The sequence below is a fragment of the Peromyscus maniculatus genome, chromosome X (assembly GCF_049852395.1).
Source record: "Peromyscus maniculatus bairdii isolate BWxNUB_F1_BW_parent chromosome X, HU_Pman_BW_mat_3.1, whole genome shotgun sequence".
Classification (NCBI taxonomy): domain Eukaryota; kingdom Metazoa; phylum Chordata; class Mammalia; order Rodentia; family Cricetidae; genus Peromyscus; species Peromyscus maniculatus.
In genome coordinates this window covers 10,568,370-10,584,042 of record NC_134875.1, presented here as the reverse complement: position 1 = coordinate 10,584,042, position 15,673 = coordinate 10,568,370, and the positions used below count along the sequence as shown (strand labels likewise).

The 15,673-nt window shown below is 39.3% G+C and overlaps 1 pseudogene; it reads left to right on the top strand.

The window, feature by feature from the left end:
• Positions 1-3,179: 3,179 nt before the first annotated feature.
• LOC143270935 (RE1-silencing transcription factor pseudogene) lies at positions 3,180-15,348 on the top strand (annotated as a pseudogene).
• Positions 15,349-15,673: the final 325 nt, after the last annotated feature.

Below are 15,673 nucleotides of genomic sequence, written 5' to 3'. Positions count from 1 at the left end.
CTCAGCTCATTTTTTTGCTCTTGAACCATTTAAGACCTGTTGCCTAAAAAATCAGGCCACTTACAGTGGCCTGGGTCTTCCTAGTCAATAAAGTTTGTTATGACAACCTCAAACAGACATGCCCAGAAGCCAAAGCCATCATAGACAATCCCTCAGTGAGACTCTTACAAGACAATTATAGGTTGTACCAAATTGACGATTAAAGTTTATCATCAAGCTGTCTTTGGTAAATTATCTCAGAAACTCCTTCATAGAAACACTGAGACATATGCCTACTAATCTTGGAACTTTTCAATTCACCAGAGTTGAAAATCAAGATTATCTACAACCATTACCTTTTTTTTCTTGCCATATCCAAGATTGAAAAGGTCAGTTAAAAGAATCCTAACAAAGGAAATAATCTTGATTGTTTTTCTCTTCTGCTATAACAATAATACTCTATTCTTTCCTTCCTCCAATATATGTTATCAGGACATTGGTTGAAAATTATTTGGGATTATTTCTGTCACATACATGATGACTATGACAAGTTCTCATATTACTTTGCTGAAACAAAGTGGTAAATATGGGCATCTTTTTCTTGCCCTGATCTTAGAGAGAATGCTTTCAATATTTTCCCATTTACTACTATGCTAACTGATGTTGGCTTATTAAACATACTTTTTAAATGTTAAGGCCCATTCCTCCCATACTTAGCTTGTTGAGAATTTTCATTATGAAGACATGTTAAAATTAATTAAGTCTTTGTGGGTTCCAGAAATGCCCCCCCCCCATCAAGCCATCTTACCTTGCCCAGCCTTGCTGCAGGGGGAAGAGATTGGTCTTGCCTCAACATGGTATGCCATGCTTTGTTCAAGCTCATGGGAGGCCTGTTCCTTTCTGAATGGAGATGGAGGAGGAGTGTACCAGGAGAGGGGTAGATGGGAAGTGGGGGGAGGGAAAACAGGAGGAGAGGAGGGAGGGGAAACTGTAGTCAGTATGTAAAATAGATGAAAATATGTTCTTTAAATATATTTTTAAAGTTAAAAGAAAGAATGATGTGACTTTTGTTCTTTATTAACATATGACATGTTTATAGAGACATCACTATTGAATTATCTTCACATCCTAATGCTGAATCCTAACTGATGATGTTGATTTTTCCAATTAAATGTTCAATCACATTTGTTTTCTTAACATTTTATCAAGAAGTTTTGCTACTATGTTAATCAGACATATTGACCTAGAGTTTTCTTTATTTTGTGATGCTCTTATCTGTCATTGATATGGTGGTAATTCTAGCTTCATAAAATGAATTTGGATGTGCTCCCACTATTTCAATTTTCGGAGAAGATTTTAGAAGAAAAGTGTGATGCGTTTTGAATAAAAGACTGAGAACAAGACACTCCGGTGAAAGGCTTCCTATCTAAAAAATACAAGATAAGTCAAGAGTTTGTTAAAATTAGCTTTAAACTAATGTTTAATGCCTTAGTGTACCACTTTTACTAGTAGAAAGAAACTGTACTACACAAATTTGCAACTCTTTCTCCCCTAGTGCCTTGTTTCTTTATCTTGCATATAGTAGATTTATATGATATAATTTTGCAAGTGAGTTGATTTGAAGAAAAGTGCAAAGCTTGAAAGTGTGATGTTGATTTCATATCCTCCATCCTTTCTTTCTAGACTTGTCATCTTGATATTTGTCCACTGTAGGTCAAAAATGAAATTAACTTTTTAGAAACTGAGTTTGATTTTGAACTGTTGGCTTAGTAATAACTTTACATGCCTTATGTACCTTTAAAATAAGATAATTCATGTTGAATCATGCCCAGAACACAGTGAGCACTTAATAAAATGATGACTGTCATTATTAACCTTAATTTTCACTGTTAGATCTCTTTTGACCTCCCATTAGAAATTTTCTCCAGGTTACTGTTAATGTTTCTAATACTAATGCTAATGCTACTATTGTTTATGTTAACCTTTTTAATATTATTCATCCATATGTTGTTTTTAACCTCACTAATGATTGTTCTGTTTGTTTTAGAAGTAAGGAAACCGGGACCAATCATTTAAGTATCCATCACACAGTTTTAAATAATAATACTGGAATTCAAACCCAACCCATAAAACCACAAAGTCTAAGCTTTTCTATGGTAGCAATGACTAGATTTTCTTTGGTTTGAAGAAAATTAACTATCATTAACTCATTAGTTACATAAAATCGAATATGAAAATTTACGATTGAAAAATTGGCTAGTCTCTATTGAACTGGAGTGAGCTCACACTAATTTGCAACAGTAGATTTTATGTCCTCCCAACTCCATATGACATCACTTCCACAACTTGAAATCAGGTATATGCTGTGGGATGTTCTGTATGTGCTGTGGGAGCCCTTCTTGGGTTCCTTGTGGCGTTACCCAGCAGGTCCGTATAGAGGATGATTAGGACCATGGGCCTGAGTGCAGGTGTTTGAGATGGTCTGCACTTGGCTGTGTTGGGGGATGGTCTGTATGCTCTGATTGGTTAATAAATAAAACCCGATTGGCCGTGGCTAGGCAAGAAAGATAGGTGGGACTAACAGAGAGGAGATATAAAAGGACAGAAAGGCAGAAGGAGACGCTGCAGCCGCCGCAATGACCAGAGAGGCTGCAGCCGTCGCCATGACCAGAGAGGCTGCAGCCGCCGCCATGACCAGCAGCATGTGAAGACGCCAGTAAGCCACCAGCCACATGGCAAGGTATAGATGTATGGAAATGGATCAATTTAAGATAAAAGCACAGTTAGCAAGATAAGGACAGTTAGCAGGAAGCCTGCCACGGCCATGCAGTTTGCAAGCAATATAAGTGTCTGTGTTTATTTGGTTGGGTCTGAGCGGCTGTGGGACTGGCGGGTGTCAGAGATTTGTCCTGACTGTGGGCAAGGCGGAAAACTCAAGCTACAGGTATAACAGATGGGATGCTTGTACCACAAAAGGTATCAAATAGTACAAAAATCACATACCAAGGATCATTTTCTCTTTCTGCCATAAATTACCAGATGTATTAGCAGAGTATGAGAAAAGCAAATATAAGAAGCTAAGGCTGAGCAAATGTAAAAGATCCAATGTAATGTTTAAACTGTTAGTCCCTCTTCCCTTTATTTAGATAGAAATAAGCTGGACAGAGGTACCCAGTGTGGGGAAAATGTAATAAATAGAGATGGGGGTGAAGAAGGAGAGGGAGAAGGAGATAAAGGAAGGTAAGCAGAAGAAACAGAAAGAGAAGGCACTAGAGGAAAGAAGTACATAATAAAGTATGAGAAAATACAAATAACCACAGATTCTGTATTAGAAGGAATGTTGAAGTCATCCAGCAATTTCTGACAGTAGGTACAGATAAGAATTGCCTAGAAGAACTATTTAAATTGCCATTTTCATGGAATCATGCTAAATGAGATATTCCAATGAAAATCTGTGCATTTAATAACTATCTCCAGATATTGTGATATAGCCAAGACTGCCATTCGGGATATACTTTGTGCCATTCATCTTTTTTCACATGTATGAAACAATTTATGCCTTTATCTAGTACAAGTTTATGTTTAACCACAAATTTTAAGCAATTTATCTCAAGACAATTTTTATGACATATGCTTTGCATATCATGAGTACCGGATATGTTTTCAGAAACTAAAGGCATAGTTTTCTTTAATCCCTTACATTGGCATAATGACTTATAGTTTAAAGAAGGAAAAAAATGGTATAATAAGAGAACTTTTGTTCTCTCAGGCTTTATATGCACTGCCTTCTCTGGAATTCAGGAAAGGATTACCAGAATGTGTGTGTGTGTGTGTGTGTGTGTGTGTGTGTGTGTGTGTGTGTGTGCAGAATGAGAGAGAGGATTGCCTTAAGAATGGCCTCATTTCAGGGCCCTGTGAAGGGCTTAGAGTGCTCAGGGGATGCCTTGCCTTGGCACTCAGTGCAAAGACATAGGATGGCTCACTGAAAGAAACTAGCTGCAATCACTGGCAGGGAGAGCAATAAAAACAGAGACTTTGTTCTCAAAAGCTTGCTGAAAGCATAACATTGGGCTATTGAGACAGCTCAGTCTCTCTCACACACTCCCACTCATCTTTGCCAAGGTGCAGGACGGCCCAGCTCAGCCCAGCACACAGAGAATTTCTCCCCGTGAAAGGGCCCAAGTAACTCACATACAGCAATAAAGTTCTTGAAAGAATATACCAAAAGAAAGTTTTTGGTCTTTAATTTGTTTACAACTTAAGTCTGGGTTTTATCAGCACGGAAGTCTTGGAGGCATTCAGGATTTGGTGTGGGATTTTTTTTTCTCTCTCTCAAATGTCAAAAAAAGCTCAAAGGGTGACAGGAGATTCGAGAACATGTTTTTTTTTTTCTGTAATTCTTGATTGATTTGAAAAGATATGAATGAAATGTGTATTATATGGGTAATATTGCATACTATAATCCTGAAAGAATGTTCCCCAAATACTCATTACTGCTGTGATAAAGAGTACAAAATTAATTCTGGGTTCCTAGTTTTCTAGATATGTTTGAATGGATGTAATGAAAGAATAAATGAATGGATGATCTAATGAATGAATGTAAATCAGGCATGTATCTGGTAGTAATAATGCTTAAAGAAGTAACACATGCAAAATCCTCATTTGGGGAAGAAAAAAATTGTTTCCCTAGTTCATCTTCATAACAGTTTACTAAGCTACTATCATGAGGCAGATTCTATGATAACAGCTAGGAGTACCCATATCAGTGACTCTCACACCATCAGAATCACTTGGAGGTCTCACTAAAACAAATAATTCTGGCTTCAACTCAGTCTCTGATTCATTAAGTCTGGAGTAGAGCCCAAGAGCATGCATTTGTAACAAGTACCCAGGAGATGGTGATGATTAAAGAAGTGGACTTTTAAAGTAACACTCATTGCTTATAAAATGAAAAGTAAGACACTATTTAGATGCACAGCAGTAACCAGCAAGTGACATGAGGATGCTGTGGGGACAGAGAAGAGGAGCACTTCACCCAGGTCTACAATGTAGATCAAAAACGGCTTTCTAAAAGTGGTAAGTATGTCAACTGATTCTTACATGCTGATTATATTTTCAGCCAGGTGAAACATCACAAACATATTCCTAAATAGGAAAAAAAAGTAGGTATGCAGGCAGACATGAGAAATACATACCACAGTGGTCTTAGGGACTAGCAAGTTATCTATGGCAGTAGTTGGAGCAGATAGCAAATGTTCCCTACAATATGTGGCATAAACTTGGCACAGAAAAAGGCACTTGATTAGCATATAAATAAATGAAATTGCATAGAAATACCATACACCTTATGAGAACTCCAGAAGAATATGTCATGTGTTCTTTGGTTCAGTTCTCAGAGTTGTCAAAATCATTTGATAGAAAAGGCAAGATGATTTTAGAATGGAGAAGCAATTCACCAGAGACAATGTGGTAGAGAACAACTAAGAAGGCTGACTGGATTCACAGTAATTTCTTCTGTGCTCTAGAAATGGTACCTAGTAGAGGATCCACAGTTCCCCCCAGGATTAAGGTTAATGTGTTTGCCTTAATCATCAGATATTTCTAGGGAAAGGTACATAAAGCAAGCAGGCCAATAGGTGTAATCCCCTAGAATCAGCTGAAATGAAGCGAAAGAGATGATTTAAATTATCCTCTAAAGCTTGTAGGATATCAAGAACAGGGAGTGTTGACCACCAGGGTTCCCAAAAGAATCTGAGAGAAAGAAGACACCAGACCAAGAAAAACAGAGATCAGTGAGAAGCAGAATTTTACTCTGCTACTAAATGTCCCTAATGCCCTGTCCTTGATAGTACTCATTTTCTTGATACAATAAATTTCTTAATAGCATTCCTATAATATTTCTTTACTTCTCCCTCCCCCACCCCCCCTCTCTCTCTCTAAGCCAAGTTCAATTTCTATCACTTGCAATCTAATCAGTTGTGGCTTCTCTAGTCAGCAATCACTAGGGATCTGAAGCATGAAATGGATACTGAATCTACTTATATTCCATAGGATGAACCTCTAGTAAAGGCATCTCAGGGCCAGTGAGCATTGTCTGCCTCAGCATAGTAAACAGAGTTTAGTCAAAGTGAAGAGACAGGAGGTCTTCCAAAATGGAGAGAATAGCAAAAGAAAAATCTAGTATTTATATCTTTAAGAACGTAGTTTTAAACACAGTTAGGAGGTCTGCCTGGCAGGGTAGAGGATTACTTACATAGAGTGAAACATCAATTCTGTAGAATACAAACATGCCAAGTTTCAAGATTTATGCTTTCTCTTATAAGACCTGAAGGACAAGTGGTGAGGGAAACAAACAAGAGGGAAGTGGGAGTTTTAAGAGCAAGACTCAGGAGATTGGTTTTATTTTTATTGGTTTTATTCCTTTTGCTGTTAACATTGTCTATTTCTCTCTCTCTCTCTCTCTCTCTCTCTCTCTCTCTCTCTCTCTCTCTCTCTCTCTCTCTCTCTCATTCACTCTAATTCTAATTCTCCTTACCTCTCACCTTCCCCTCTTCTTTCTGACAATAGGATTCCCTTGACCCAGAAGCTCCTATAATAACAGTGTGAAGTATAGTCCTTCAAGTGCTGTCATGACAGGAGCACTGGGCTGAAAGTCAGATGATCTTTGAACACCACATTCCTCATCTTTAAAGTCAGGAAGGTAATTCCCATTGTCCATTTCTCACAGGGTAGCTATGCCGAGAACTGAGATCATAAACACAGACTCTCCTCTGCACTACAAAGAACTGTTGAGGAGGTTGTAAAGATGTTTTAACCCTCTATGTCAGCAGCTACGCACCAAAATTTTCCTGATTCGCCACTAGCAGCAAGTTTTTATTGGTTGTGCGCTTTTTCCCAAGCAGCCAAGTCTCTTTAAAGAGACTGCCCTCCCTACACATTCTAGGCAGGCCTTTCTTTTCTAAGGCTTTCTCTCCCCTACCCTTTTATTTCTTTTTTACTTTAGATCAGACAAGCTGCAATTACAAATTACTTTCAAGACATTTTAAATACACTGGGAACGTATGCACATGCCCTGGTCCTTGGAGACCATGTTTTCTTATCAGATTGTCTCTTCTTTATTAATGCTGTCCTAGGATCCCTTTCTTTAAGCATCTTCTTGTCTTTTATGGGAGGGAGCCTTGTCTCACAACTGACAATATGCTTCCAGGAACCATTCATCTTCTCTTTCATGCACACCACATTTAGCATTTTCTCATGTTTCAGTCAAGAGAGTGCACCGACTGCAAATCCACTGGGCCCCAGCCTGATGCTAGGAGCAGGACACACCTGTCTGGCACTTCCAGTTCTACCCTGATTTATTCAGAGATGGAAGTAAATGCCTTGAACAGCTTCAGTTCTAGGAAGTCCTTGTCAATGCAGTGATCTATCTATGCCTTTAGGGAAGCAACCAAGAGATGCATTTAAATCTGCTGTCTTTCTTTACATAGATGAAGCAAGAGCAGGCTTCAAGCTGCAGGATGGCTACAGTGTCTTTGCTGTAATGGGATGTGCAGAATTCTGTTGCTGCCACATTTTACTTTCTATGCTAACACTGTGTCAATGGCAAGGTTTCCAAATTTCTAGCCCTTTTTAAAGCATTACAGCATGCAACAGAAGAGAGATTGCAATTGCAAGGCAGAAAGGCCATCTGTTACTTTTATCTTCACTAATTCAAGCCAACACATGTCCAGAAACTTTTCTATTAACAGGCCTGCATTTTAAAAACATGATTCCAAAAAGTGCCCATTTTCCTAATTATTTCAGAATTATATGGACAGTAATTACCATCTTCCATTAGCATCCCTAGTGCTACTTAGAACAAATTTCAAATGCATTCAGCAAGCACTTTACACTACTATGTCTGCTTCATTAACTTCAATCAAAAGACTGCAGTGACTCCTCATAGCAATAAGTTTGCTTTGATATGTTCTCATCAAATATTGATCTGAATAGTCTGTAGGAGTGCTTAGTCAGGCTGTGTGAAATGTATTTACTGAATACATTATTTTTATCCCCAAGATGCCAGTTGCTATCTGAGAAAATCATTTACTTAATATTCAAACTTTATTAACAGCCCATGCATCACTACTATTTGTATGATTAATCCACATGTTTGAAAATGTTTTCAGTGCAAAAACTTGGACAGAAAAGGGCAGAATTCAAAATTATATCAGAAGATAAACCATATACTAGGTGCTCTGTTTTTTCCTGAGTACAAAATGTATCCAAAGCTGAGTAGCAGCGAGTGCTCCTTATCCCTCAAGCAGGTTTACTTAAATGTGACTTGTGTAACATGAATTTACATAGGCTTTGTTTAAATGGAGTTGAGTTTTAATTGTTGGGAAATTATTTTAATAGAGAAAATACTCCTGATATTTAAAATGACACAGATTCAGGAAGGAAGGGGCATCTCTCATTAATGTATGTATTGTGGAGCCTAGCTCACAAATTCACATGTACTCTTCAGTTGCAGCTGAGGTCTGTGAGGTGGTGGAGCAGTGAACGGAATACAGAGCAGGAGAAAGAGCCAGGCTGAAGAGTTCTGAAGGAGATACGCAAGGTTAGTAAATAGACTCTGACAGTCCTGTGGAACTGACAAGAGACAAAGCACCGGGCATGAAATGGGAATTAGAAGGCCATTTAGCAATCCAAAATGGCAGCTGTTCTGAAAGCTAACAAAGCTAACAGGAAATCAAAATCTAAAAGATGTTTCCCACCTTATTTCATTGTAGATTTGAAAGTGGGGTCCCATTAAATTATAAGAATCCTGTCTCTGATGGAGGAGAAAGAGGATGGGTGAGAAAATAAGTCACTTTTCAGTATGAGGCACAAAACTACATTAAATGTGTTCAGTGACTAGATAGAGTCAATTGACTCCAAGTCATTTGATATAAAATAGTCACAGACTTGAGATCTGAACAATTCAAATGTTTATTAGTAACCTGTTATGGGCTGGGATTTTGTTCTAGGTGGTGAGATGCGGATGAGCAGAACCTGATATCTACACTGTGCCTATTATCCTTGATAATCTATTTGACTCAGTTGTCTACAAGTGATCAAGAAGTCTGTAACAGGCTGAAATATTACATACACATCTCCATGCCCAGTGCCTAAATGAAAACTTTACCCAACTCTGTGGTAATTTGTGCCTGGCTGGACACAGTCTGAAACTGTCGTCACAATTCAAGAATCAGAATAGTGAAATTAATTCATACAGAATGAGGATTTCCAATAATAAAATTGATCCAGGTTCCTGATTCAAATCAAAAGAGAATGTGAGAGAAAAGAATCATGTCTGTGTGTTCTCAACATGTATACAGAGGGTATTTGCTTATGTGACTGCCTCTGAAAATGCAAGTGATATCAATATGATCAGACACTTTTATGATTAGTTCATGTTTAAAGAGCTTTGGACATACTAGCCCATTTGTATACTGATACATTCATTGTCCAGGGTTGGTAATATAACTTCTGTGACACAGACAGACATGACAGGTCCAAAGAATAAGTGACTTTTCTGAGTTCACATAGCTAGTAACTATCAGAATCAAAACTCATTTAACAGACATTTTGGCAGTCTGATATAAGAGGTACCCCCACTTCAGCAGTGTAGAATATATTCAATGATAGGGAGTGAGCTAAAACAAAGAATGAGAGCTATATCATGGGATAGCAATGAGAATTTTTTGAAACCTGAAAAATAGCTATAATAAAAGAATACTAGTGATTCAGTAGAGAATCGCCAATTGTGTTGTAGAGAAGGAAGTAGAAAACATTGTTTGTTTCTTTGCTGTTACTTAAGAATTACACTAAGACCCTTCTGAAGTTTATAATTATAAAACCAAAGGATCATTATAATGCATTTCTTATGGTAGATAATTACTAACCCAATTTGGATCAAGGTGAATTCAGCTTCTTTTCATCAAAGTGTAATTATTCTTTGTTCAAGCAATTTCTGGATCTAGATTCTCTTTGATAGAAGGAGAAATGACAAATTCTTTCCAAAATTGTACATATGATTATTGAGTACCACAGATCCTTAATTGTAAACTGAATTTTTGCTTTCCTGGGGTCACTGAAGGATTGCACTCCATAATTGAACAATGGCTTAATGAATGTAATTTGGTGGCTCCACTTGCTAATGTGACTAGTTCCTACTGTTTATTTCATTTCAAAATTGGACACAATCAGATATGGAAACATAATTACACTGTGTAGAAATAAGCCTCAAGATTTACAGACACTACAGAAGAAAGCTTGTGGGCATGTAATTAAGAGAGATGGGGGTGACCTACTTTTGCTGAGTTTCAGGGATCAACCTGTATATCTGCCTGTAGATCAATTCATCTCCTTGTCTATTCTCCTTTTAATAATCCTGACCTCATTTCATATTGTTTGCACTAATGAATTAATTTGCAGTTTGGTTCTGTTGACTTACAAACCCAAATAAAATAGAGATTGGAAAGTGTCAATTAAGCAATCTGTGGCCTTCCTATCACAATGAATGCTTTGTTAGACTTTTTTTGCCTTCAGTATTTGAAGTTAATTTAGGGGCAGTGGTAATGAGAGAGAAGGGAGCTTGTGACAAGGTCATTGTAAGGAATTTTTCAACTTGGAAATTATCAAATGAAACTAAGAATCTTCCTTAAAGAACTGTCATTATTAAAATTAATCATCTGGGAACATTCAAAATTCTCTATGGCTCTCCATTTTACAAAGAATAAAGGTGAGTTTCTTCAACTTTACATTCCAGGTGATAACTTAACTTTCAGGAAAGAAGTTGGTGAAAATAATATGAGAACTATGAGGCTTGATGAAGATATTCAAGTGCTATTATAGGTCTGAGGCCCAAGAGAGACATCTAGGCTGGATACCCATCAAGGATATATTAGCATAAAAAGAAATTTTCTAAAAGACCTTGATGATGAAACAAAAAATCCTACATTTACACTGTCAAGTATGGCAGCTACTGGCTGCATGTAGCTACTGACCACTTAAAATGTGGCTAGTGCTACTGAAAAACTAAATCCTTTATTTTAGTTTAATTAATTTACATTCATGATGGATGTTACACATGAAGAGGAAAACTAAACTTCAACATGGTTAAGAATCATGCCGGGGGAAGATGGCGGCTAGCAGTACTTCACAAGCTAGTGGCTAGGAGGAGAAGAAAGGTGCTGATGAGTCCAGTAGAGAGATAGTTTGGATCGACAGGACCACAACCATTAAGAATTAATAGCAGGAGGCTGACAGACCCAGCAGCAGCTGACAGGGACGTACAGGCCCGGTGGTGGAGACAAGCAGACGCAGGTAGGCCTGTGGCGGTGGACCGCAGAGGTGGACAGGCCAGGGGACAGGGACGGGCAGACACGGCTTCGAGCTGGGATGCCTCTGGCCCCAACGCCTGGGGAGGAGGCTGTCTCCGTGGGTCGGAGCCAGAGCGAATCTGAACACTCCGGCTGAGGACAACCCAGGGCCCAACTGCTGATCCTGTGAAACCCAACAACTTGGAGGTGTTGGTGAGACTACCCTGCTCAGCTGAAACCCATCTGGGAGAGGGTTCAGATGCCTACAGTTTGAAGTCTGAAGAAACAAGATCAGCTGAGGAGTTGACGAATGAACAAAATATGACCTGGGAACACAGAAGAAGGCACTACCCAGCCACCAAACTAGATCACCAGAATCATAAGTATATAATTCACCAACTGAAATCAGCTGGCCCTGAAGAAACAGCCCAATAGCACCAATTTAACCAAGAACCCCTACTAAACCAAGACTAAAAATTAGAACAAGAGAGGCACTCTCAGACACAGACACCACCTGCACCACACAGAGGAAGAGATGAGTAGACGCTAGTGCAAAAATACAGGCAACAACATAAAGACCTATATGGCAACATCAGAACCTAGTGATTCTACACCTGCAAGACCTAAACATACCATGACAGAAGAAACAGAAGAAATCAACCCTAAAAATGACTTTAAGAAGATGATAGAGGCCCTTAAAGAAGAAATAAAACATTCCATCAAAGAAGAAATAAAAACTTTCCTTAAAGAGGAAATGAAAAACTACCTTAAAGAGGAAATAAAAACTTTCCTTAAAGAGGAAATGAAAAACTCCCTTAAAGAGGAAATAAAAAACTTCCCTTTTAGAGGAAATGAAAAACTCCATTAAAGAGGAAATAAAAAAAACTCCCTTAAAGAAATGGAAGAAAAAAATGAACAAAAAATGGGAAGAAATCAAATCAAGCCAAGAAAAAGGAATTAAACAGATGAAAGAAACATTCCAAGATCTGAAAAATGAATTTGAGACAATAAAGAAAACACATTCTGAGGGAATGCTGGAAATAGAAATCCTGACTAAATGAACAGGAACTACAGAAACAAGCATAACCAACCGATTGCAAGAGATGGAACAGAGAATCTCTGACACTGAAGACACGATAGAGAAAATAGATTCATCAGTCAAAGAAAACACTAAAGACAAAAAAGTCGTAACACAAAACGTCTAGGAAATTTGGGACACCATGAAAAGACCAAACCTAAGAATAATAGGGATAGAAGGAGGAGAAGAATACCAACTCAAAGGCACAGAAAACATATTCAACAAAATCATAGAAGAAAACTTTCCTAACCTAAAAAAAGAAATACCTATGAAGATACAAGAAGCTTACAGAACACCGAATAGGCTGGATCCAAAAAAAAGTCCCCTCGCCACATAACAATCAAAACACTAAACACACAGAACAAAGAAAAAATATTAAGAGCCGCAAAGGAAAAAGACCAAGTAATATATAAAGGCAAACCCATCAGAATAACACAAGACTACTCAATAGAGACTATGAAAGCTAGAAGATCATGGACAAATCTCATGCAGACACTAAGAGACCACAGATGCCAAGCCAGACTATTATACCCAGCCAAACTCTCAATCACCATAGGAGGAGTAAACAAAACATTCCAGGATAAAACCAGATTTAATCAATACCTGTCCACAAACCCAGCCATACAGAAAGCATTAGAAAGGAAAATTCAACCCAAAGAAGCTAAACACATCCATGAAAAATCAAGCAATAGATAATCCCACACCAACATACACCACAGAAGGACAACACAACACAACCACAAAAAATAACAGGAATTAACAATCACTGGTCATTAATATCCATCAATATCAATAGTCTCAACTCACCTATAAAAAGACACAGGCTAACAGAATGGATAAGAAAACAGAACCCATCCATCTGCTGCATACAAGAAACACACCTTAACTTCAAAGACAGACACTACCTCCAAGTAAAGGGCAGGGAAAAGGCTTTCCAAGCAAATGGACCTAAGAAACAAGCTGGTGTAGCTATCCTAATATCTAGAGAAAAAGGATGTTTCAAAAGAGAAGAAGTCTTGTGGCAATGCCTCAGTGGTCCAGGTAACTACCAGAACTCGGAAATCTGTGATGGAGACTAAGGCAGCAGAGACGGAACAGATAGATGTACATACAGGAAATAATAAAGAAAAAGTCAGTAAAGCCAAGAACAAAAGAAAGGTGGATGCTGAAGCCCATCCGTCAGATGAGCCTGTGAACGAGGAACCAGTGACAAAAAAGAAAAAAAAGATGGAAAGCAAATCCAAAAATAGTACCTAGGTGCCAAAGGATGACAGCAAGACGGAGGAGACTAAGGGGGACAATAAAAAGCAAAATACTTCCATTAAAAAAGGTGCAAAGAAGAAACCTCAAAAAGGTAAATCAAGTAAGAAAGGCAGCAGACCTGCTCAGGAGATGCAGAAGGAGAAGGCTCCAGGGCTCCAGCAGAGCCTCCTTCCATGGAGCTCGCTCAGGAGGAGGTCTCTTCCGGTCTTGCACTCACTCAGGTAATGGCCACCCCTACAGGCTCTACTCAGCGTGGGCTTCCTTCTCCCATGGATATTGCTCAGACTGGGCCTGCTCAGAGGGAGCTGCCTTCTCCCCTGGAGCTTCCTCAGAGGGAGCCGCCTCCTCCCACGGAGCCTCCAAAGATGGAGCAGACTCATCCCATGGAGCCTGCTCAGAGGGAGCCGCCTCCTCCCATGGAGCCTGATCAGATGGTGCCACCTCCTCCCATGGAGTCTCAGCGGGGACATTGTCAGAAGAGGCTGCTTTGTCCTTTGGACCATGCTCAGGTGGAGTTTGCTCAGACAGGGCCTCCTCACATGGGATCTGTTCAGAAGGAGCCTCCTGCTGTCATGGAGCCACCTCTTCAAGTGAAACCAGTCACCAAAAGGTCTTCTCCCACAAAAGAGAGTACCAAGGAGAAGTCGGGCATGCGGAGTGAGGTGGTGCGGCAGGAGCAAGTCCTTATTGAAGTTGGCTTAGTGCCTGTTAGAGATAGCCAGCTTCTGAAGGGAAGCAGGCGCGCACAGGATCTTCCAAAGGGAAACTCAAGAAGAGGCGAGACACCCAAGGACCAAGAAATTGGCTCTGATGGGGAAGGAAATAAAATGGCCCCTCTCAAGAAAGTGGGAACAGAGGAAGCTGGCAAGAGTCTAGCTATGCTTGCTGCTCCCAAGGAATCTACCAGTGTCTTATCCTCGGAACAAAACTCAAATGAGTCAGGTGGTGAAACGTTACATGCTAAGTGTCAGACTGGTTCAGCTGGGCTTTGTGAAATGGAAGTGGACACTGAGCAGAACCCAGACAGTGTCCCTGTGAAAGCTTCAGCACCCAAACCGGCGTCACCATTGCCTCTGGACCCATCACCAACCTTAACGGCCTCGCCTCCTATCATTTTGGCTGAAAACGAGTCACCGGACATTGATGAAGACGAAGGCATTCACAGCCATAATGGAAGTGACCTGAGTGATAATATGTCCGAGGGAAGTGATGATTCTGGGCTGCTTAGGGCTCGGCCAGTGCCACAAGAAGCAAGTTCAAAAAGTGGGAAGGAGGGGTTGGCAGTTAAAATAACCGAGGGAGAGTTTGTTTGTATTTTCTGTGATCGGTCTTTCAGAAAGGAAAAGGATTACAGCAAGCACCTCAATCGCCATCTGGTTAATGTATACTTCCTTGAAAAAGCAGCGGAGGGGCAGGAGTAGTGAGCCGGCCGGTGGAGGGCGGCTTGTCACAGTTTGTAAGCAATGCCTCACTTTTAGTTTAAGGCAGTACACACACACACAAGCTCGCTTTAATTAATGCCCAGTGCTGATTTTTAAGTGACATTATTTCCTTAGGACTGTATGTGTTACCTAGTGACTTGCAAAAACCTTAGCAAATCCTAGGGAGTTAATGTAAGAAAACAGATACTTAATCTGTTAGCTTGTGCAGTGCAGCGAAGAAAGGCGGGATGGTAGGTGACATTCTCCGGAGTGTCTACTTGTGTGGAACCGGTCGGGTGTTCTGCCCTTTTTCACTTCACTTGCTATTTTTAGTTCCTTGTTTAGGCTGATAAAAATTGGCATAGCAAATTACTTGAAAAATTTGCCTGCTTTATATAAGTAAAGGTAGCACTTTAAGGTTTCTTTAGAGATGAGAAAAGACATTTAAATTGAAGAAAAATTCTTTCAACAGTGTACATTGTATCTGTCCAGGTAATTGCTTCCTGACTTATGGTCGATATTTTGTGCTTCTATGATAATCATTATGAAAAGTAATTTTTGGTGGGTTTTTATTTTTTTTTTATTTT